The following is a 24074-nucleotide window of genomic DNA, read 5'->3' on the forward strand; positions in this document are numbered from 1 at the left end:
CCTTACAGATAAGGAAGAGTTTAATGAACTACAGTTTCCTCCTCCAACAGTTGCTCTGACTAACCAGTGGGGATCCATTCTACACTGATGGGCTTATTTATCAAAAATCAAATTTGTGAGGTTTTAAAGTTTTTTTCTAGGGATGGGCAAATTTGACCCGTTTAGTTTTGCCAAAAATTCGCCGCCAGCGAAATGTTGCCGATGACCATTAAAGTCTATGGGCGTCAAAATAATTTTTACGTGCGGTGAAATTTTTTTGACACGTGTCTTTTTTTTGTGTCGCACGGCACCATACAAGTCTATGGTCGTCATTTTCGCGGCGAAACAAGGCGAAAAAATTCGCCCATCCCTAGTTTTTTCTTCTTCAAATAAACTCTAAATTAAAAAATCTTAAATGTTTGCTTAAAAAAATCATAATATTAGAAACTCGATTGAATACAATTATGGTCACATTTGTGAGTTTACAAGCTCAAAAAACTCAAATCTGTGAGTTTACAGGCTCAAAATGACTTAAATTGGACAATTCCATGAACTTCTACGTGAACTCTCAAACTTTTAAATGGCAATGTTTTAACAATCAAGTTTTTTGAGTTTTTGTGCTTAATAAACACCAGACATTTGAGTTTTTGTGCAAAAATAAATTGTGGCTTGTGATTTGAACATTGATAAATCAACCCCCTAAAGTGGGGACTCAATTATACCGTTGTCTAGAGTTTTATGTATATTTTAATTATTATGACTTTTACATTTTTATAATTTAAAATGAAGGTGATACATGAGATATATTTGCAAGACAAGCCTTATTTATTAATGATGCATACAACAACACGCTAGAGTTAAGCTTCAACAACAGTTTATAGAACTAGAGATAAATCTTTGACCTATTTTGACTACAGTCGCCAAACTTAGAAGTCCTTTTTTTCTGAAAAACACTATTTTCCTTAAATATACACATTTTCTGTTTGATTTCAGCTTCCCGTGCGCAGTTGGTATTCACTGGATGGTTGCATATTAAATTGCGTATAGCAAATTGTCTGAGCGTACCACTACGGAGTAAAATGAACAACATTGCACACACACATAAAGAAATGGGACTATTATAAAATAAAAGAGCATTGTTTCCACCCTTTTATGTTTATGTTTCTTGAGGTTGTTGAAGCAGGTTGCCAAAGCAACCTGGTTTTTCAGAAATAACCATCCATTGTAAGTGAGATAATGGCCTGTAGTGTCATAAACGCATGAGCGACAGCTTGGCTCTATGATTAGAAGGGACTTAAAAGACGACAAAAAGTAAAATGACTGGGAAAGTCCAACTTTTTGGGCATCTCCCAGTAAGAAAAAAAAAACCATTTACTTAAGGCCACGCAACCTCCTTGAGTTCCCTTGAACTTTGAGTGTTTGGCACTGATTGTCCTTTGTGCTTTAATGTATGAAGGATCAAGTTTTCCTGTTGGGAAAGATACCACAAGATGTCTGTTTGGGTACATGGAGAGGATGCACATATGGATGATGGCTTTTGGCAATTTTGGTAAACATTACAAAATGAATGGCCAAAGGGTAGAGTGTGTATAACAAATCCAATAAAGTCATAAAATGACAAGGGGGTTCACTTACAAAGGGCTAGGTTGCAGTGCTAATGGTGGCAAAATGGCAGCCATTAGAACCCCATACTCTAAACACAGTACTACTGGATAGAAAATTCAGGGTAGAACATGAAGCACAGTGCCCATATCCACATGGCAGCCAGGGCTGGATTTCAGGCCCATGGCCCCCCACCACTTGTGCACTACACTTGCACCCTCCTCAACCTTCCTCCCCCCTGAGCTCCTCCCCCTTACATCAACCTGCTTTCCTCAATGGTACTGCTACTCTGCCCAATTTCCCCCTGCTTGCTCTGCTACTTTAGGGACTCTTGGTGCGGTCAGTGGGCAGCATGCTGCCCTAGGCTTGTGTCTTTGTGGCATGCCTGAAGGCAACCCTGTATATAACACTTGCTTTGGGCCTGCATACAGGCCCTCCATCAGTAATCATGGTGCCCCATGATGCTAAATTAGCCCTGTCCTTAATCCCAGGGGGCCTCTAGTAAGGGCCAATCAATGACTTTATCACCAGCAATGGTGAGGAGGAAGAGGCAGGTTTAGCTACTTTTTTGGGAATTTACCTGGACTAGAATATGATAAATGATTTGTGTAAATAGATGATGAAGGCCTACCACAAACCAGACCACACTCCATAAGTTGATATAGTTAAAAATTATTTATTTAGCAAAAAACATCACAGCAAAGCCTTACACATTTCATGCCTTAGGAACACTTAGTCTTAGGCTGACAAGCATCAAAACAAGCACAAAAATGATGTGTGTAGTGTCTGGGGTCATTAACTTAAATGTACGTGGGGGTCTTAAGCATCAAGTTAAAAATGACTTGGTAGTCATTGATTGCAAGTGCAGGTCATATTCAGTATAAGTAATTCTAGAACGACTGGGTTTTTTGAGTAATCATTGAAGACGTTTTACTACTCATCTGAGCAGCTCCTCCGAGCAGCTTTTTTAGTTCAACTAAAGTTGAAATGAAGAAACTGCTTGGATGAGTGGTGAAATGTCTACAATTATTACTCAGCAAGTCCAGTCTATTTCGGATTACTTACACTAGATATACCATGACCTGGAGGAATGAAAATCTTCATAGTAAGAGTGCAGGTTACTTACCAAAAGCTTTTGTGTTTTTTGTAAAGTGGAAGTAACTTAAAGGATAAGGCTGAGATTTAAAGCCCTTGGTCAACAAGGTTGCTGGTGCTTTAACTGCCATCTTACATCAAAGTATCTGTTGGAATCAAAAACACATACGGTTGAACCCTTGGATGTGTCATCTTAAAAATATATCCACAGACCTAAAACACTTTCATTTTGAAGGAATTTTAGTCAGGAGTCAATGCTGTTATACTGATAATCCTCTGTCCCCAGAGCCCTCCACTGTCCATCCTCATTTCAAATTCTCCCTTTATTGAGAGCTCCTTCATCTCTAGCCTTAGTCAGAATCCCCCTACTCACATTTATCCACTTCTCTGCCTTTTCCTTCCCTCTCCCCTACTGATCCATAAATCCATTTTATTTATGTCCATGTTCAGTTGCTTTTGCTTTTTAATCTGGTTGTGCTTAATTGTCTTTCGTGGGCTAACGAAGTAAAAGGAACCCCACACGTAGTGGAATCGATACTATTGATGGTGCGACTTATACTTAATTTAGTATGTAATTGCTACAGAAGAGGATGTTTAAGAGTCTGTGATTCACATGAGCGAAATGTCAAGAGCGAGAGAGTAGGGATGGGTGAATTTTGTCGCCTTGTTTCGCCGCAGAAATGACACCCATAGAGTTGTATGTTGTTGTACGACAAAAAAAAAGACGCTTGTCAAACAAAATTCGTTGCGCAACAAAAATTTTTTGACGCCCATAGACTTTAATGGGCGTCGTCAACATTTTGCCTCAGGCAAATTTTTGGCGAAATCAAACGGGTCAAATTCACCCATCCCTACGAGAGAGCCGTCCCTTTCATCTACGACCTCTGATGAAGTCGTAGATGTGAAGAAATGGGTAAGGCAAGCAGCAGTGGACGTCAACCCTAAGCGACCCGGAAGTGTTACATCAAATGCGGAGGCAACGCTGGCCGGAGCCCAACCACAAAACAATCGGTGATAACACAGACAAGGGGAAGGTAATTGATGTGCGTAGTTTTTACTACACAAATGTGAGTGCAATTTGGCCATATGTTTTAAAAGGTGGTAACTTCAAGCATTTGCACCAACATTTATAATAAAAACGTCCATACAACTTTAAATTACCCGCCCTATGCAAATTGACCTAAGCGCAAGATCACTAGCGAATTTTCGATAGGTACAAACAAATACTGGAGCATCTTCGGTGTGAGCTGTGTGAAGCTGACGCTGTCGATAATTCACCCGTAAGTGAATCTACCCCATTATGATGAATCCTTCACATTTTTATTTTGAATTTTTTCTTCTCAATTTCCAAAAAACTCAATGTTCTAGTGAGATAGAGAAACCTTATGTGCACCTGTCGGAGCCCATAGAAATGGAATTATAGATAGAAACTGCATTTTCTTAACATCATTATTATTATATGCCATAGCGCCCAATCGTATGACCCCGTCGCTGCACAAACATCAATCAAACCAATTCCAAAGTTCTAGCGCATTCTAAACACCGTGCGTTTCTTTTATGCTGTTCCTTGAAGTTTAATTTATAGATATATTTTATTGCGAATGCTGCAGCTGCTCTTGATGGATTTATTCAGCATATTTATTCACTGGCTTTAAAATTTCTAAAGTTCGCATTTTTCTATTGACCCAGCTGTTACATTTGAAATCCGTAGCTCATGAACATAAAACCGGTTTGGCTGTATGTGTTTACAGATAGCAGTTAATCATTACACTCTTCTCTCCATCGCCCGTGCACCCCGGGAGATTGGCAGATTTTAGTGTGTATCTAGTCAAATCAGGACTTGTGTATGGTAAGTAGCACGCTAACAAAAAAGTTGATTTTATTTTATTGCCAGGGGAGATATTAACACTTCAAAGTTATCCCAGTTGGTATATCCAAAGGTTGGGCCTTTATTACAGAGTTCCCAAGTTCTTTCAATATATTTAAATTTAAATTCATGTACAAACTCAGATCTCAATGGCTACTGTAGGGGGCATCTCCCTATTTACAATCTGGTGATTGCTTGTCAATTATACAAGCAAGACAGGAGAAGGGGGTCAGATAGGTGGCCCATGAATATCAGTCACATTGATTATTCAACATTCATCTGCACAGATTCTAAGAAGAATTTAGATCACTGGCCCTGAAAGCACTGGCAGATATTAGGGGCCATTCACCTGCAGCACAGCATGGGACGTGCAAAAAATTGGCCATGCTTTTGTACTTTGCCCTTTTCTGCAGGTGGCAGTTGCTGCAGGACTCTGAGAGTTTAGACCTACAGTAGATCCATGAATAAAGTTCTGCCTTCGTTACAAGTACTGTTTTCATGAGGGGTGAATAGGGGAAGACTTGTTGGCTTTCCCCTTGCCAATTCCAGTCTTTCCCCTATTAGTGTATCAGATGCACAAGTAGAGTGTGCCAGTGAACATAGACCCCAATAGTGCCCTATAAGGACCTCTGGTGCAAGGTGGTCAAGATTTGGATAAAACTCCATATCTGAGCTGTCCAAAGAGTACCCAGTAGAGCTAGTCAGGTTGATAAAACTCAAGGTCACATCTGAAATGTTCTCTAAATGAACACTAAGGGGCTCATTCTTGCACCTTTTGCTCTTGCACAATAAAAAACTAAAAAAAAAAGAAGCTATACTGTAGTTAAACGTTAAAAATACACCCACCATTACATTCTAGGTTTTTCAAATTTTCAAATTTACCAAATAGTCAAATTTTTGGAATTCTAATAAGTGTTTCCTTTTAGAGACACTGCCAACGTAGAATGAGCCGTTCCAAATGTACACAATGTTGTGTATAAGATATATGATGGTTTCCTTCACCATAGTTTTGTATAATTAGATATTTGATGCCCTGCTGTATACCTACACTTTCATAAACATTTAAAACAATCAAACAAAAATACTCAAACAAATAATTCTCTGTACTTAATACTTGTAATCTCCTTATATTTTTTTATTACATATATGTATATGTAAAAATATATATTTTAATGTTATTCTGTATTTGTATTTTTATTTGTAATTATTATACTTTTATATGTTTATTATAAATTTTACTGATCCATAATGGAAAATGAAAAGTGTCATTTTATTGCAAGCCCCAATAAATAAATGGAGTAATTCCATTGTATTAATACACTGAGATAAGAACCACTCAGATTTACTGATTATAGTGTGAAATTAGATTCATGGTAGATGGGAGTCATTAAAGAGCCACAGTATTTGGGAATCCTCCGCTGTTCAGGAGCATGCTACTGCAAAGAGCAGGTCATACACAGGCCCAATTTTAACTACTTAATGGGGACGATAAACACTTGTGTTCAATCTTTTGTATTGCTGATATGTTCTGGTTATATTTTTAATTCCAAAATGTATCATTTGTTTTTTCTTTATAATTATGTGCCATTTTAATATTAATAAAATAATTATTTTTATCTAGTGCTCTGTCTGGCTAACACGGGATAGGTCCTACTCTCTTACGACCTACATCTCATTGCGTGCAATACTGTAGAGCAGTTTGTTGCGCTTAATCTCCTTCGAACACATGGCCCTACTCAACAGTAGTTATGCCACTGGTCCTGAGTGAGATTGGATACCAACCAACTGGAGGGAGGGAGTGGGTGAATGACAGATGGGGGTAAAGTAGGGGGAACGACTTCTGGGCAGATACATCGGTGGAGAGGGGTTGGACGAGCAAGGCCTCATAATATCACATTGAGTGCCAGTACTACTTGTCTAGCTCTGTTTTGAGGGCTCTACAACAGTAACTGGGAGTTCTGTGTATTCATATATCTGATGGACATCAATATTCTAATGCTGAAACTGGCTACAGGTACCATAAGTCAAGACTGCCCCTCTAAAAAGTTGGTTCCACCCAGAAAACAATGCTTGCAATACCGTGTTGCTCACACTCAAGTGAAAGCACCTAAAACAAAGGCAAAGTATGTGAAATACGTGCCCCACTAGGTTAGGTCTTGAGTGCTTGTCCTAGCCTTCCTGAAAGTACAGACTCATAGAGATATCCACATGAGTCTGACCACCAAGGTTCAAGGGATCAATAAAGAATATATGATCTAGTGGACCTACACACTGCGTAGCAAAAAAAAGTCTCACGCTCCGATTTATTGTAAAGAGTTTAGCTAGAAGATGAATTAAAGGGCAAGAAATCCCCTACATTTTTCCTTGTGTAAAGCTAGTCCTTGCACAGAGTTACCTGTTGTATTCTTCTGAAAATTGATCAACTCTACACAATCTAAATCAGGGGTCCACAACCTATTTTACCCATGAGCCCCAATCGATTAAGGGGCAACACAAGCATGGAAGAAGTTCCTGGGTGTAACAAATAAGAGCTGTGAGTGGCTATTTGGACTGGCAGTCTAAAGGAGGATTTGTTTAACAGCACTCCTGGTTTTAATTCAACCAAAATTTGCCTCCAAGCCAAGAATTAAAAAAAAAGAAGCTGTTTGAGGCCACTGGGTGCAACATCCAAGGACTTGCTGATCAACGTGTTGCTCATGAGCTACTGGTTGGGGATCATTAACATGTGATACTACAGGCATTATGGTACATGTGCATAATCCATGAGACACATGTAGTGGCCTGAAATAGTGCACATGTGGAACCCCAAGTCTAGCTGAGTTTTTCTTATTGGGTTTGTAGTAGATCTGGCATATGACTCAAAAGTGTCCAAGATTTCATAATTCTTTGTTTTTGCCATCATTTTCTCTCTCTCTCTCTCTCTCTCTCTCTCTCTCTCTCTCTCTCTCTCTCTCTCTCTCTCTCTCTCTCTCTCTCTCTCTCTCTCTCTATCTGCTCGCACATTTCCATGAGGATCAGTACATAACCATGTAACCAATTCCTTTGAACAGGATGAGAAAGTAAATCCCGGGCTGCATTTGTCTATTTTAAACGAGGATTGGTATTTTGTTAAAGGGATTCTAATCTGAAAATCCTCCATGACATTTATATTATAAGTAAACTGGTTTAAATGGTGACACAGATTCAATAACGTATTACAATTTTTCTCTTCTGATTTAAGAAGTAGAAAATAGTATATGGCTTTCCTTACATCTAATTGTATCAGACATTCTTCTCTACAACCCCCTCCTGACTGTGTGGGAGTATTTGAAGTAGTATTTAGTCTCTATGATACATGTGTTTTGATCATTTGCTCATCATTTAATCAAGGGTCTGTAATGAAAGTGCATGGGCTCTAATCACTACATATTGTTTCTTTTCAGTTCTTTGAGTGAGACTTTTATGTATGTGAAGAAGGAAAATAAGATGGTTTATTTCTTCCTTCAAGGCATATTTGCCCGTATGTAAATTTAGATTTTCCCTCTCCTTTTAGAACTTTATTTTTGAAAGACAAATCTACAGTCCCTGCCGTGTATACAGATTGATATGTGTTACATGAATGGTATTTATTTCATTGTCCCAAATAATGTTACATAAAATATTTTTATCTTTCTAAGAAATTGTTTTAGTGTGGTTCATGTGAGTCCTAATTTCTCAAAAGTTTATAGGTATTTAGACCATAAGACTGGGCAATGGGTAGGGAGCAGACAAACCGTTGTAAATACAACATTAAGCTTTGGGGTGAGTGCTTATTTGTACCCTGGGTACCCCTGGAACTATAGCAGGGTGACTGTTACCCCAATGTTTCTATATATCTGTAACCTTGTTATGAGCTAAGGGGGCCCAGTCTGAAGGCCAGTTAGGGGGAGATTTGGGGTGAGTGCTTATTTGTACCCTGGGTACCCCTGGAACTATAGCAGGGTGACTGTTACCCCATTGTTTCTATATATCTGTAACCTTGTTATGAGCTAAGGGGGCCCAGTCTGAAGGCCAGTTAGGGGAAGATTTGGGGTGAGTGATTATTTGTACCCTGGGTACCCCTGGAACTATAGCAGGGTGACACCCCAATGTTTCTATATATCTGTAACCTTGTTATGAGCTAAGGGGGCCCAGTCTGAAGGTCAGTTAGGGGGAGATTTGGGGTGAGTGCTTATTTGTACCCTGGGTACCCCTGGAACTATAGCAGGGTGACTGTTACCCCATTGTTTCTATATATCTGTAACCTTGTTATGAGCTAAGGGGGCCCAGTCTGAAGGCCAGTTAGGGGGAGATTTGGGTGTGTGTTTATTTGTGCTCTGGGTAACCCTGGAACTATAGCAGGGTGACACCCCAATGTTTCTATATATCTGTAACCTTGTTATGAGCTAAGGGGACCCAGTCTGAAGGCCAGTTAGGGGGAGATTTGGGGTGAGTGCTTATTTGTGCCCTGGGTACCCCTGGAACTATAGCAGGGTGACTGTTACCCCAATGTTTCTATATATCTGTAACCTTTTTATGAGCTAAGGGGCCCAGTCTGAAGGTCAGTTAGGGGGAGATTTGGGGTGAGTGCTTATTTGTGCCCTGGGTACCCCTGGAACTATAGCAGGGTGACTGTTACCCCAATGTTTCTATATATCTGTAACCTTTTTATGAGCTAAGGGGGCCCAGTATGAAGGTCAGTTAGGGGGAGATTTGGGGTGAGCGCTTATTTGTGCCCTGGGTACCCCTGGAACTATAGCAGTGTGACTGTTAACCCAATGTTTCTATATATCTGTAACCTTTTTATGAGCTAAGGGGGCCCAGTATGAAGGTCAGTTAGGGGGAGATTTGGGGTGAGTGTTTATTTGTACCCTGGGCAGGGGTGCTTCGCCAATGAGGCGAGTTGAGGCTGTCGTCTCAGGCGGCAGCGCCCCACTAGGTACCAGGGGCAGCAAAAATGCTGCTCCTGGTACTTTAAGAGTGAATTTCTGGGGGGGGGGCAGCAGCAACTGCTGCTGCCTCAGGCGGCGGAGGGGCCAGGATTGCCCCTGACCCTGGGTTCCCCTGGAACTATAGCAGGGTGACACCCCAATGTTTCTCTATATCTGTAACCTTGTTATGAGCTAAGGGGGCCCAGTCTGAAGGTCAGTTAGGGGGAGATTTGGGGTGAGTGTTTATTTGTACCCTGGGCAGGGGTGCTTCGCCAATGAGGCGAGTTGAGGCTGTCGTCTCAGGCGGCAGCGCCCCACTAGGTACCAGGGGCAGCAAAAATGCTGCTCCTGGTACTTTAAGAGCGAATTTCTGGGGGGGGGGGCAGCAGCAACTGCTGCTGCCTCAGGCGGCGGAGGGGCCAGGATTGCCCCTGACCCTGGGTTCAACTGGAACTATAGCAGGGTGACACCCCAATGTTTCTATATATCTGTAACCTTGTTATGAGCTAAGGGGCCCAGTCTGAAGGTCAGTTAGGGGGAGATTTGGGGTGAGTGATTATTTGTACCCTGGGTACCCCTGGAACTATAGCAGGGTGACTGTTACCCCAATGTTTCTATATATCTGTAACCTTGTTATGAGCTAAGGGGGCCCAGTCTGAAGGTCAGTTAGGGGGAGATTTGGGGTGATTGCTTATTTGTTCCCTGGGTACCCCTGGAACTATAGCAGGGTGACACCCCAATGTTTCTATATATCTGTAACCTTGTTATGTGCTAATGGGGCCCAATCTGAAGGTCAGTTAGGGGGAGATTTGGGGTGAGTGTTTATTTGTACCCTGGGTACCCCTGGAACTATAGCAGGGTGACACCCCAATGTTTCTATATATCTGTAACCTTGTTATGAGCTAAGGGGGCCCAGTCTGAAGGTCAGTTAGGGGGAGATTTGGGGTGAGTGCTTATTTGTACCCTGGGTACCCCTGGAACTATAGCAGGGTGACACCCCAACGTTTCTATATATTTATAACCTTGTTATGAGCTAAGGGGGCCCAGTCTGAAGGTTAATTCAGGTGAGATTTCAAGTGCTTTTTTTCTCTTCTTGATGCTGTTTTACAGGGCTAGACTAAATGTTCAGCAGTAATAGAATCAAGGTTTTTAAATACATGTATAGCAAACTGACTGATTTTGCATCTGTCGATTACTGTTAATGGGTACCATAATAATGTCACCATTGGTACCATTAAGAAACATACATTTAATATTGTAAACTTATGCAGAAATCTGTAGGAATAATGCAGTTTTAAATTTGTTTTAGAAGCTAAAGATTATACTTAATAGAAATAATGTAGAATTGTCAATAATAATCAATTTATTTATTTCAGAGTTTTTGGATTCGGCCAACCCGTAAATGGTTCCTTTGGCTGTTAGCAATTTTCTAGATATGGACTTTTACATCATCAAACATTGTTCTCTTCTGTTGTACATCCAGAAAAAGAGTTTGTGCATTCTGCAAAGCAGTTGTGGTTTCAGTGATGATCAAATCTTTTGGGAAGTCAGTTACCTAGACCATTTTGCAAAGTTTGCAGCATCTAAAGATGGGTTTAACTTTAGCCACTACCCTGAAATGCACCTTGAGCTCTAGTCTATGTTCTTCAAACACACTGGCCAGTCTTTTTCCCTGTGGAATGTTTGTGCAGGAAAAAGACCCAGCAGGTTGTCTGTGATGTTTCTCATGCATCCCGGTCATTCATAAGCCACCTGCAATTTTTTTTTTGAAACTGCAGCAAAATTTTACAGTGGAAAATTTTGGCGTGACAAAAATGTTTCCAAAACAAAATTGTTGATGACACAAAAAAGATGCCATAAGAAAAAACGCCCCTTGACTTTAATGCATTTGGAGTGTGAAAAAAATGAGTCATGCGCACAAAAATTGTTGAATGTAAAAAATTTTGGGATGCCTATAACTTCAATGCATCACAATTTTTTTCAGGGTTTCGCAGATTTGTCGACGGAGCGAAAAGGGACAGATTTGCTCATCATATCTATAGTGATAAGTCAAATAAACTGGACTTGCTGAATTTTCCTTTTTCTTGAAGACGTTTTGCTAATCATCAGACCAGTTTTCTTAAAAAGTCCTGTCACCTTAAGAAATAATTCCAAATCCTATTTTACGATGTTAGTCAAGCGAATAAATCTTCACTTACTCTATAAAAAAAATTTAAATCTTGTTTTTTTAAGTCTTGGAATTCAAAATCACAGCAAGCCGGCAGCTGCCATTTTGTAGACACTGTTATTAAGTCAAGCTGCGCATCATGCCAACATCTTGGCACTGGCTAGTCGATTAGATGGAGAGGAGGCAGGGGGAATGTGGGGAGTCCAGTGAAATCTAGGAAGGACAGAATGGAAAATAAAACTGATGACTGCCCCACCCCTATGCCTAAGACATAGAGGAGGGAGAAGCAATATATAATTGCCAGCTGAGACATTTAAATGAGTTTATAATAGGTATGGATGTTTTAGTAATAACAATTATTTGGGCTTCATGTTTAAGTTGTAAAGGTCTTTTATTATATGGCTTTTTATGTCTTTGTGTAGGTCCCCTTTAATTCAGAATGACCTGTTACAGGAAAGGAAGGCTCTGAAATCCCTCAAAAAATACTCAAAACTCACCATTTTACAAGCAAAGTCCAAGGGCACAGAAGAAACAATGGTGTCCTATGATGTTACTTCCCCTTTTTATATGAATACCCATTGCAGAGGCAGTGAAAAAAAGGTTGCTATGAGACAACATCCTTGGCGACAGAACAGAATTTATTTCAGATCAAGTGTGTTCCTTATTGGACCTTTGTTTGAGTACCACCTTTTTAAAATACAAGGATAAATGCTACAGGCAGAAGCATGGCTGTGCCATGGGATCACCAGTTTCACTCATTGTAGCATGGTATTCTCCATGTCCAGACCCACCAACAAGCAGTCCGGATCCAAACCTAAACCATCAATTTCCCACCGGAGTTGAGTAGTATCAGCCACATAAAAGTTAAAATGAAGGGAAATCTATATCTGGATGTGGAATTTCAGCCCATAACCCATAAATATCCTGGAGCATAACCTTCTCCTCCTCTATCCTTGGATCATCCCATAACTGTAAAAATATTTTTACTGTGTATCTTGTCGGCGCTATATAAATAAATGATGATGATTTTCAATGTCTTGATATTCCTTTTGTCAAAATTACTAAACACCAGAGATGGACTTGCTCATTCAAGTGCTATAACTGTAACAAAAGTTTACATACACAAATATGTACATACTTTATCATTTATTGATCTTGTGGGCACAAAGGAGAGCCCATTCATCAAAATTGTGACAAGTGCAGGACTTTTTTTTAATGATTAATGATGGTTAATGAATTGTATTTTGTCCCTGCCCCCCAAATCATGTCTTTCAACCTCCAGCCTTGTGATTTTGGTGTCAGAGACCCTAAAAAAGTGTTGTCATCTGAAGTGCTATTCTGTTCTACCAGTTCAGTTGGATTAAGAACATGAAATAAAAAAGACACTTTATGACCCTGTATTGTAAATACCTGTGACATGTGACGTTCATCTTTAGTTTTTTATGTTCATAATATCTGCGTGAATGAATAGCAGAATCACACCCACTTACTTCACTTTCTGAATGACTCAGATCCTCTCTGCTACCCTGAATATTAACCTTGGAATCTTTATCTCTCTGTGTTTTAGTATTACGTTGAGTGGACCTAAAACTGGATTTTTTTCCATGAATATACAGGCTTGTTATCTGTTATCCAGAAACCTCTGAATTACGGAAAGACCTTCTTCCATAGACTACATTAAAATCAAATAATCCAAATTTTGATCCAATGATCCAATCCAATGATTTCCTTTTTTTCTGTTATAATAAAACAGTAGCTTGTACTTGATCCCAACTAAGATATAATTAATCCTTATTGGAGGCAAAACCAGCCTATTGGCTTTATATATTGTTTACATGATTTTCTAGTAGTCTTAAGGTATGAAGGTCTAAATTACAGAAATATCCATTATCCAGAAAACCCCAGGTCCCGAGCATTCTGGATAACAGGTCCCATACCTGTACACGTTTCATGTCTTAGTGCAGGGAGTCCGTAACATATTTACATTTTTTATTCTCCATAATATCAAATTCTCCATCCCTTTAACTAGTTGAGTATCTGTCTAAATCACTTTAAGTTGTTTTTTAAATGTTTTTGATTTTTAACCTTATCTGGTTCATCAATATTATGTTGATAAGCAATGTCATAAGCCTGAAGGAGCAATCACTTAAAATTCTGTGTTAAATTCCTCAGATACTTCCTCAAACGAGGGGAACAACTGAACCCTTAGTCCCCTGAGAATGATTTTCTTTGCTATATACTCCTCCAGGCAAATGACATTCCAAAAAAAATTCTTACCCTAATTTTTGGAAACAGTGCATTAAATGGTATTATATGCTAAATCAAAAGGACTAATTATACAGACTTATTCTAATTCACTATTATCTCCACACTTTACCATTCACACCAGAGCTGTCACAAATTCTTAGCCTGCTCACTAAGGAGTGGTTTTTGGAAGCTGAGCTACTGCAGACCAACAACTGGTGCCCAGTAGTGACTGGAGGCTAGAAATGTGTGGAGATGGTGCTCAAAAAGTACCATCCATAGGTCCTGGTGATAACACATAAATTGGGTCAAGGCATTTTTATGTTTGAAAAAATAAAAATCCTTGAATTTTGGTAATAAATAAGGGACAACTGGATTTGTGTGGAATTCTACCTATAAATGAGTATTTTATCAATCTTGTAGTAAATAAAAAACTTATCTAAGGTCTATCTATGTGTGGTGTTTTTACATTCCAGGTCTATTTCCAAGATGTCATGGGTGCCCGGTTTCCCCAACTCTCAGCAGTGTTCCAAGCTCCATCCAGTAATACCAACCATCTTCCTGAAACCTTTCAGTCTGATTTCCACACAGGTCACTCTACTTTAATTGCTCTAACAAGGGTCATCAGTGATATTCATACTGCTAAGAATAAAGGTCAATCTTGCATACTCCTGAATATCTCTACAGCATTCAATACCATTGACCATTGTCTTCTTTTAATACATCTCCAAACACTTGGTATCAGTGCCTCGGCTTTATCATGGTTGATATCCTATCTCTCCATGCGCTTCTTCAGTATAACAGTTTTTTGACAATACCTCTCCACCTGTTGACTTCTCTGTTTGGGTGCCCCAAGGATCTGTTTTATGGCCTCTTCTCTTTTTATATTCTCTCTTTCTTGGTGACCTCATCACATTTATCAGCTTATCCTATCACCTTTATGCAGATGCCAAATATTCCTTTCCTACCTTGATCTCAACCCTGCGGTTCAGACAAAAATCACATAATGACTTACTGCCGTGGTATCTTGGATGGCTGCTTTCCACCTTAAAATTAACATGTCCAAGACTGAACTGCTTCTATCACTACCTACAAATTGCCCCCTCACTCTTTTTATCATTATAGTTGACAAAGTCTTCCAAGTCAGATGTCTGGGTGTCACCTTAGACTCATCCTTCACTTTCTCAGCCCACATCTTTCTATGACACACTGTGAAACACTTGCCTTCTTCTGCCCACCACTACTAAAACACTGGTCCAGTCTCTCATACTCTCCAGGATAGACTACTGATGACATATGACTAGCAGGTCTCCCAGTACCACATCTCCACCAACTGCATTCAGTCCTCAATGCTCCTGCCTGCTTGGTGGTCTCAACAACTTGCTTCCTTTAACTAATAGATTGAAAGCTCTTTGGGGCAGGTACCTTGTCCCAACTATGTATTGAAACTCCTAAGCACTTAAGCATAGCTTATCTTTGATGAATACATACATAGATACATAATAGGACATTTTGCCCTCCACAATAGGACATTTTGCTGAGGAGCTCTCTAGCCAATGCAAGTCTGGAGCTATAGTAAACTATGGGGTTCCGTCATGTCCCATACCAGGTTCAATAGACTGCAGTACACTAAAACCTGCACCTAAACATACACCTAAACCTACACATAAACATAATTAAGGTTGCAATTATATTAGGTCATTAAAAAAATTTTTGGTGATGGGCTGTATGAGTGCCCTGCACTACATATAAGTGGTGTGAAAAACTATTTGCCCCCTTCCTGATTTCTTATTCTTTTGCATGTTTGTCACACAAAATGTTTCTGATCATCAAACACATTTAACTTTTAGTCAAAGATAACACAAGTAAACACAAAATGCAGTTTTTAAATGAGGGTTTTTATTATTTAGGGAGAAAAGAAATCCAAACCTGTGTGAAAAAGTAATTGCCCCCTGAACCTAATAACTGGTTGGGCCACCCTTAGCAGCAATAACTGCAATCAAGTGTATGCGATTACTTGCAACGAGTCTTTTACATCGCTCTGGAGGAATTTTGGCCCACTCATCTTTGCAGAATTGTTGTAATTCAGCTTTATTTGAGGGTTTTCTAGCATGAACCGCCTTTTTAAGGTCATGCCACAACATCTCAATAGGATTCAGGTCAGGACTTTGACTAGGCCACTCCAAAGTCTTCATTTTGTTTTTCTTCAGCCATTCAGAGGTGGATTTGCTGGTGTGTTTTGGGTCATTGTCCTGCTGCAGCACCCAAGATCGCTTCAGCTTGAGTTGACCAACAGATGGCCGGACATTCTCCTTCAGGATTTTTTGGTAGACAGTAGAATTCATGGTTCCATCTATCACAGCAAGTCTTCCAGGTCCTGAAGCAGCAAAACAACCCCAGACCATCACACTACCACCACCATATTTTACTGTTGGTATGATGTTCTTTTTCTGAAATGATGTGTTACTTTTACGCCAGATGTAACGGGACGCGCACCTTCCAAAAAGTTCAACTTTTGTCTCGTCGGTCCACAAGGTATTTTCCCAAAAGTCTTGGCAATCATTGAGATGTTTTTTAGCAAAATTGAGACGAGCCTTAATGTTCTTTTTGCTTAAAAGTGGTTTGCGCCTTGGAAATGTGCCATGCAGGCCGTTTTTGCCCAGTCTCTTTCTTATGGTGGAGTCGTGAACACTGACCTTAATTGAGGCAAGTGAGGCCTGCAGTTCTTTAGATGTTGTCCTGGGGTCTTTTGTGGCCTCTCGGATGAGTTGTCTCTGCGCTCTTGGGGTCATTTTGGTCGGCCGGCCACTCCTGGGAAGGTTCACCACTGTTCCATGTTTTTGCCATTTGTGGATAATGGCTCTCACTGTGGTTCGCTGGAGTCCCAAAGCTTTAGAAATGGCTTTATAAGCTTTGAAATTGAACTCAGGTGTGATAAACCACAGTTAAGTTATTTTTTAACAAGGGGGGCAATCACTTTTTCACACAGGCCCATGTAGATTTGGAGTTTTTTTCTCCCTTAATAACGTAAACCTTCATTTAAAAACTGCATTTTGTGTTCAATTATGTTATCTTTGACTAATAGTTAACGGTTTTTGATGAGCAGAAACATTTAAGTGTGACAAACATGCAAAAGAATAAGAAATCAGGAAGGGGGCAAATAGTTTTTCACACCACTGTAGGTACAATGAGTTGCATATCCCATATCTGTAATTACAAACAAACACATCTATTTGTATGAATACTAATGTGACTAATATGGCGATTTTCAGCTCAAATGAAACTATCGGCAAATCACTCAGTTACTGTAGCTCTACCACATTTATATTCAGCCACTCATCATGATCTGTATGAGTCAATCAATATATCTTTGACTTCTGTTAAGCACCTCTGATTGCCATTCAATTGTCCATCAGACAGTCCATCACATTTAATATTTGACAACTTCCTATACATTTTGAGGACAGGGTACTAATGTAGGTGCTGCATTGCCCCAGTGCAGTTAACCCTAACAACCAATCAGCAATCAGTTTTGATCAATCAAGGACAAATGAGGCAGAAAGGAGCTCCAAGTACTCTGAGAAACAATAAGAGCAAACATTAGCCATAGCTGCAGGTTAATTGAAATTGTTTCAAATAAAATTTAACTTGATATAAATAAATATCTATAACATGAATAGTCATATGGAGTGTTAAAAAGGGATACTAATACATAGTAATATTCCTTTAAGCTGCTGTTGTTTATGGCATTTATTTCGATTTTCTTTTTCAGATAGATCAAGAATAAAATTATATTTCCTTCAGTCGGATTTGTACCTTGGCAAACTTAGGTTATTTCTCTATTGAAGTCTTTGAAGACTTTGCAGGAATCAATACTCCGATCAATAGACTGATCATCACATGACATTTTTTGATTATTTTATTGACGACGAAGGATTAATGTTTGGCTTCATAGCTGCCAGAATTTGAATCAGCAACCTATCAAGCCACCGAAAACAGATTCTCCTTGGTGTATAGGAATTTGGCACAAAAGGGCACCTAGTAAATTACTTGGAGCAGTTTTATATAATCAAGTTTCTGTAAGTTCTTTAGCTGTAATCTCGGCTGCAGTTAAGCTGCATTTAAACACATGTCTTGTTTGGGGAATTAGGTACTTAGTACTTATATCAATAGACATTTCCCATTGACGCCATTTTTTGTTGACCTTTTAATAGCAGGATCTGGTCTGACCTGGGATGTTTGCTAGATGAAAGGAAAATAGAAATACACATGAAACCAAAAATCCCTATATGTATACAGGAATCAACACAGAGCAATCCGTCAAGCACTTTTCACTTGACCAGTTGCCCAATATGGTGTGAGGTACATAAAACCATGTCCTGAACATTTGGCATAGGGAAGGCAGTAAGTACAGGACCCCATTGTAGCCTATGACTACCACCTCTCTTTAAAGAAAAACTATTCCCCAAAACAATCTAGGTGTCAGGTTGAGCACAGGCAGGTAGGAGCCTAGGTGCTGTATAACAAGGGTAAAACAGGTATTTAAGGTATTGATAGGATGGAAAAAGGTTGTTATGGAGAAGAATGATTTATTAATGAAGATTATGGAATAAAACAGAAGAAAGCAAGATATAAGAGTATGTAAGTTCTTACACCAACCAGTAGTCAGGGCAGGCAGCAACAATGGCAAGTCTATATAACAGGTTGAGGTTGGGGGCAGGCTGAATACAATGACAAGTCCAAGGTCAAATACTAGGAGATCAAATAGAAACCAGGCAAGGGAAACTGGAATGAAGGAACAAGGGCAGGGAGCAGAGACTCAGGATGGACATGGACAGGGACTCCCATGAACACAGGTAGGATCAGGCTGTGTAGTTGTTAGGTTGAGCCACATGTGAGTGGCTAGCAGGTAGGTACTAGGTACTGTAAAACATGGGTAAAGTGTTTTTGAGGTGTTGATAAGTCAGAAAGGAGCAATAGTCAGGGACATGCTTATAAAGACATGTGTCAAGACCAACCCTCCAGTGGCTCAGATGGCAAGTACACAGTTTCAGAAATACAAACACAACAGTTTGAACCCTGGCTGGTCCTGACTTCGACTTCGACAATTAGTCATCTAAAATATGCCAAATTGCTGTTTTAGCCTATTGGGGACCTCCTAGAACCTGGTGACCTTTGAAAAATCAAATTTTATTGAGGCAAATAATTTGATTCAAATTCGTTTAAATGCGCTAAAACTTCGATTCAAACGATTCCAATTCATATTCACCCGAAGTTAAAAACTTAGATTTGTTCAATACATTTTGGCCTTTTTTTATTCAAATTTCGAAGTTATGTGAGTTCAAAAAAACTCCCATTACTTCGAAATTCAACTCTTGATGAATCTGCCCCTAGGTCTCTATGAAAATATATTGCATAAATCAGCTTGTATTTAACACCGTTTCATACAAATAAACTATTTTAACAATGATATACATTGGGTAATCCTAAATAGAAAACCTCCATTTTAAGAACTAAAGGCCATCCCTGTCTGGTGCGCACAAACAAACCAAATAAACATGTTGGGTCACATGAGCCAATAAATGGACAAAAATCTGTCTTTGCCAAGATTCTTTAATATGCCACTTAATTTTTATTTAAACAAATATATAGATAGATTTCCTTTAACTGGCAATTTAGAATGATATGCAAGTTAGGGTAATAGGAAGTTCAGTGAGGGAGGAATGAACACAACGTCAATGAGAAAGGCAGCAAAAAATGGCGGATTAGCTCTATGGTATTTGCATTATGCGTCCTTGCCCTACACACCTTATTTCCTTTGCTCATTACTTTGAAGATAAAACTCTTCCCCTTATTGGAAGTAGAGCAGGTAAACAGCAGGGAACTGAATTTCCATCCACCAAATCGCAAAATAATCCATTTATCTCACGTTTGTTACATTGTACCGGTTACTACCCTGGCACTGAGCATTAATGACAGATACTACTGAATATTAAAATTTCATAACTGCCTCTTACACATCTCTTTAAATCTAACCTGAAATAACCCCAAAGCAGCAAAATAGATTTCTTTCTTTTTGACTCACTGGGAACAAAGTACTGATTTGCATACATAATAGAAGTTGAGTGCAATCAAGGGAGAAAAGCTTCTGAAACAAAGACATGTTATTTAACACTACAGCTCACTGCTCCTTCGCTTCTTACATTGTCTATTAACACATTCTCAGCTTTCTCTACAACGTAAGGGAAGTTACTTTTTCAAATGAATTTTCACCATCCCCATGAAAGCAACGACAATCTCTACTCTACATGGGGAAAAAAATATCCATATATTATACACTTAAGTAATGTTTTTTCCAAGATCTAAAGTGGTTCCTGTCTCAGAGGGATCCAAAAAATGCTGGAATATAGCCCCCAACTCAAAAGGGCACCCAAATCAAAAATCCAAAGATATATTCCAAAACAATTCTCTCAAAGTTAAAAAATCACTCTTTATTTAGCATAAATATTAAAAAGTAGGCATACAGACCAATTGATGCTCCGCCTTACGCGTTTCACACCCACAGGCACTTATTCATAGCCTATGAATAAGTGCGAAACAATAATTAGATTGACAAAAGTCATGGAGTGGAGATAAATTGGAACTCATATCTGTTATCCAGAACCCCTTTATCTGGAAATCTAGAAAATGACTGAAAGGCTGTCCCTCATAGACTTTTATCAGATAATCAAATAATCCACACTTTTTAAAAATGATTCCCCTTTTCTCTGTAATAAAACAGTAGCTTTTTAAGATATGATTAATCCTTATTGGAAGTAGACTATGAAGATCTGTCTATAAAGATCCATTATCCAGAAAACCCCAGGTCCTGAGCATTCTGGATAACAGGTGCCATACCTGTAGGGGATTGGGTAAATCTTTTTTTTTTTATCACAATAGCATTTATTTCCACATTTTCCCTCTTTTCATAAAATATAAAAAAAGGGAACAACTTTTAATCTTACTTTTTAGATTTTGTGATTTTCAGAAGAAAAAAATCCCATATTAAAAAAAATGAACGGGATATTAAAAAAAAACATACTGTTTTCTTTAAAAAAAAAAATTACCCGAATCCCTACTTCAGTTGTAGATTTTTACAAAGAATATTGGTAACTTTTTAAAGGATTCTAAAATCCCCACAATAAGACTGAGTTAATAGATTCATTTTTAAAAAATATTTCTACACATATGTATGTTAAAAGGAGTATTTAATATCTCTTTAATATTCTGTGACCTACTAATAATTAGATTAATAACAATAAATTGACAAAATACTGTACAGATTTGCAGTTTGTCTTGCATGTTGCTTTTATTAATTAGGCAATTGCAGTTCATTTGAAACAATTACAGATAATCCACGTGTCTGATTTTTATGGTACTTCCAGCCTGTTCTTCATCAGTCGCTCAATTATAAAGATGAGTGTTTAATCTTCCTCTGAACCTAAATGTTCATTATTAGTTACCATTTTTATTTAATACCTATGTCAAGTGATCATAAAACCAACTGGGACATGTTCAGATCATGTCCAGAGCTGTAGTTTGAAGAAGACTTCCCTGGCAATGCATGAGGATGGGGGATTTACATTGCTCAGTAGTGATGATTTTTTCTCTCTCTCTCTAAATGCATTTGATGGGTAACTTTTAGTCCAAATGCATTAAAGTCAAGGTTTTTTTTTCTTATGACTACTTTTTCTGCAACATTTTTGTCTTGGCAAATTTTTATGTCTTGGCAAATTTTTTTGTCATGGTGGATTTTTTTTTCAGCAAATTTTTGCTCATCGCTATTGTTCAGGGATGCCCAACTTGATCGCTATTGCTCAGGGATGCCCAACTTGCAACCATTTCGCTGTTGTGGATTTATTGAACCCAACACCCTGACAGTCTTTGGTTACCAGTAGGATTCTGGAAGTTGCGTTGAACAACAGTTTAAGGCTGCAAACTGAAAAGTTCAGGTCTTCAGAAATATCTAACAATCGTGTTGCAATATACTATACCATACACAAACCTTTGTACATTTATGTACTTTTTTCAGCCCCTCTGGATCTGGGGGGGGGATCATGGACCCTAAACTCAGCCTTGGAAATCATCCCCTTCATAAGCGTCTCTTTTATTTGTGTGCAATGCTCTTGAGGGAAAAGTAAGAAGTTTGGAAAAGCTTTTGAACTCTCTCCTATATAAAAAATTAAAACTTAGAAATTTGGTTCTATTGCTTTCTGAATGTCAGGGGAATGTTATCTCTCCTTCTGCACAAAGAGAAGGCGCTCATGCCTTGTAATGTGTAATAACTGAACGCCTAATGTAAAATCATTTGCTTGTGGCATTTAATAAAATATGCAAATTCATTAAATTGTTTGAAATTGTCAAATGAAAAAAAGGGCCATCATGTTAAGAATTTCTATTTAATTTGCTTCCTTCAAATCATTTCCCTTTTAATTAAGTAGCGCAATATATTGTGTCTTCTTTTTTGCTGCATCGTTAAGGCCTGTTTTGTATTTTGCTGTTTTCATGCTGAATTGAATAGATTTTCTAATGAGGTCAAATATTCAATTATCATTTATTTTACTTATTTATCTTTTCGTTCCCTTTCCTTTTGTCATTTCTTTGGGTACTAAATCTCCAGGAAGCTTTTCAAAAGAGAAAAGTATTAAATGTTAACTAGGACGTAAATATCAAGAATTATTCCCAGGAGATGATCCAAGTCATTGGACTACAAGGTACTTTACAAGATAGATCATGGCTGCCTCAGCTCACTCTTACTTCTGTAGAAGCTTTTGATGGTCCAGGTTCTGGCCAGGACATAGACTTTTATATTAGTTAAAGGTAGGCAGTATAGGAGACCTTCCTGAACAAAGGTGACCATCTTGCCTCCTGCTCGGATTGCCTTTCAATAACCCCATGCATATTTTAGTACAAAATATTGAATATACTGTATTAGAGACAGTAAGGAGTGCACCAACCAGCGCAGTCCTTTCTGTCTGCCATAGACCAGGTGGGAATTGCAGGGCCCTGTTGCAACCTGTGTTCACCATCACTCCCTAACTTGGCCATATGAATGATGCACAATTTAGGGGATGGGTAGGTTTAAAGGGGGGATGCATATGTGCCTCCGCCCTCACCCCAAGTCATGTGACTATTTAAATTGGAAGTTGGTCTGCAAACAAATGGCAGATTGCACCCATTCTTTGTTTTTTAGTGGTCAGGTGTTTAGTGACATTTTCCATATGCCCTTGCATTCAGTAGATGGATTGGCAAGGCTTGCATACTTGCTATCTGTGAAAATTGGTTCTATTATTTTTGTAGACTGGCATTTTCTTTGATCTTCTTATTCATGTTATGCATTTTAATTCCCTAAAGAACATGAGGAATATTTCTGCTGAATGGGATTAAAAAAAATAAAATCTATTATTTTTCTATTACGAACCCAGAAGTGAAATTGACGGGAAACGGTTATTAGTTACACCAGAAAATAAGCAATATTTTGAGAAACAACAAGTTACAATGCCCCGCGAGCTCAATGTGATTTGTGATGCTCAAATGACTCTCTTTTCTTCCTTTCTTCCAGTAAAACAACAGCCGTGCCTTCCTTATAGCAGGAATTGAAGATTTTAACTCAGGAGCAGGTTGTATCAACAGAACCTCATTCTAATTGGTCCATTTACAATTCCTACTGTTGCTAGAGAGTAACTGACTCAGCAGGGGGTTTGGTAAGGATGTAAACTTTATTTAGGCAGAGCGAAGAATGAGACTGAGTTTTTAAAGGTGGTCTATCATCTCCAAATCCATTATTAGGGGAGACTAATTATTCTAAACTTCACGAATTGTCACACAATTTTGTCTCAACTTTTCACTCACATACAATTCTTGTTTAGATTTTTTAGTAAATCAGATTGGGAGTTAGGTTGAACTTTTATTTTTAAAATAATGAGTAAATTAAGCCAAATTGTGGTTGGGTGTTCGGTCGAATTTTAATTTTAAAATAATGAGTAAATTAAGCCAAATCATGGTTGGGTGTCAGGTCGAATTTCTATTTTTAGAACAATGAGTAAATTAAGCCAAATCATGGTCGTGAGTAAGGTTGAATTTTTACTTTTAAAATTTGGGTTTTAATAAATACCCCCCTAATAGTCTTTGATATGTTTATGCAGGACTTGTG

This window comes from Xenopus laevis, chromosome 1S (assembly GCF_017654675.1).
Source record: "Xenopus laevis strain J_2021 chromosome 1S, Xenopus_laevis_v10.1, whole genome shotgun sequence".
Lineage (NCBI taxonomy): Eukaryota > Metazoa > Chordata > Amphibia > Anura > Pipidae > Xenopus > Xenopus laevis.